Genomic DNA, 2130 nt, shown 5'->3' with positions numbered 1-2130 from the left:
CTCACACTTGTACTACTAGCTACCCAGGAGGTTGAAACCAGAAGATTGTGGTTCAAAGCCAGCCTGGTCAGGAAAATCCATGAGAATCTTATCTTCAATTACCACCAGAAATCCGGAAATGGTGCTGTAGCTAAAGTGGTAGAGCACTCAACTTGAACTGAAGAGATGAGGGTCAGCGCCCAGGGTCAGATTTCAAGCCCCATGACCAACAGAAAAAGTTCCTCAAAAAGAATTATGAATTCAATAGTAATCTTCCAAAGCAGAGAACATAATTCCAAAATAATTCAGTGCACCTACTTTTGCTGAGTTAAGTTATGGTTTCTTTGCTGAACATATTCTCTTCTTTTAAAAAATGGTCGAATACTAGCTTTAAAATTAACTTCATCTAACATGTCGGTTCAAAAGAGAAGTCCATACAGTTGATGTCACTTGCCAAACTCTTATCTGTAATTAAACACCAAAAAAGCCAGAAGTGGAGGTTTGGCTCAAGCAGTAGAGTACTAGCTATGGTGGCAAGAGGGCAGGAAAGACAACGGTTCAGGGACAGGGTCCAGACTCTGAGTTCAAGCCCCAGAACCAGCACAAACTAAACAAACAAACAAGCATAAAAAACCCCACATATTTCTTTGGGATCATCCTCAAAGCACTGGTTTGAAAAGAGGCTCCTTTTGCTGATCATACTCACTGGATCCTGCTTTTTGGAATCCTTATTGCTATGGTGAACTCAGGACCAGATTAAAGGAATGGATAACTGACTCCTGCAACAAGACAATCATGTCAGGAGCGAAATATCTAGGCATAAGGTACCTTTAAAACTATATGTCGTTGTTTCTTTGCAGTAGAACACTTTTAAAGCAACGTTATTTCCTTTTCATCTATGTTGGCCTTCAAATGGCATATTGTTTCCTTTTGTAATACTCTCAATTAGAAATTGACAGACAAGTTTTATGTGAGTAAAGAACACAATCGAAAAAGTCAGGGACAGAGTTTCCTTCAAGCTTTGAATTCTTTTCTTGTACAGTAAAAGGAGAAGACCAATTAAGTTGGACTTGTCATTTCTCTATGTTCAATTCCTCTCTTGGAATCAGTTCCCACTTCCAGTAACAGTTCCTTCTAATTACTTCAAGTATTAATCTATGGTGCTGCTCCAGTTAAAATGAACGTTTTGTGGCTTCATTGAAATAGCACAAGTACATCTTTGTACATGAGGTAACATGTGTTTCAGTAACAACGTAGTCATGAGAACATACGGAATTTAAATCACTTATAAAACATTATGAATGTACATATGGCCATAAAAAACGATGTTAAGTGAAATGAGAATATTACAAAGGTAGGGACCAGAGATATTAAGAAATTCAAGTAATCATTATTAAAGGGATCAAATCCATGGAGTAATGAATCAGTGAACTCTGCAGATGCATCTGAAAATGTTCATATCCTGTGTCAAATGTTAGAACGTCTTTGAAAATTGTACATAAACAGTCAGAGCTGTCAATCTAGTAGATAAGATCATCGGAGAAGTTCAGAATTTCTAGCCTGTTTCTAGGTTTAATAAACCAACAAACTATGGCAGGGCAATGTGATACAAGCCTGGAATTCTAGCACTCAGACTAAGAGAGGAGATTAGAGAGTGAAATTACATAACGATACTTTTCCTGGACCAGGTAGTATAATTTTGTCTCAATGGAACAAGCCACACAACAAGAAAGGAATACACAATTGGAAGTTTGGGCTAATTTTTTCACTATGTTTTGATAAGTCAAGTTTCCTATTGAAATCCAACTCATATATAATCTTCACTAATGTTTTACGTGCTCTTTTCATTACATGCTCTCTTCATTGCTAGATGCAAAATAGCTCATGATTCCCAATCAAAAATTTGAAAAAGTAAGCATCATTCTGTTTGATTCCAAAGAAATGATGAAGGATTACAAAAGCTTAAGCCTGGAAAAATAGCAAAGTTCATCTAATGTGGAACTTTGGAGACCTGCCTGAATTAGAATTTAGATTTGAAATAAATGTTTTTTGTTTATAATTTCATATTCTCTAGGATACTACAAAATTGTTTTCAAGTAGAAGATTTAATTTAGAAATTCACAAATGATTCTGGCATTCTATTTGCCTAAA

The sequence above is a fragment of the Dipodomys spectabilis genome, unplaced genomic scaffold (genome assembly GCF_019054845.1).
Source record: "Dipodomys spectabilis isolate Male_0828 unplaced genomic scaffold, ASM1905484v1 ptg000014l, whole genome shotgun sequence".
Lineage (NCBI taxonomy): Eukaryota > Metazoa > Chordata > Mammalia > Rodentia > Heteromyidae > Dipodomys > Dipodomys spectabilis.
Note: the sequence above shows the minus strand (reverse complement) of the source record.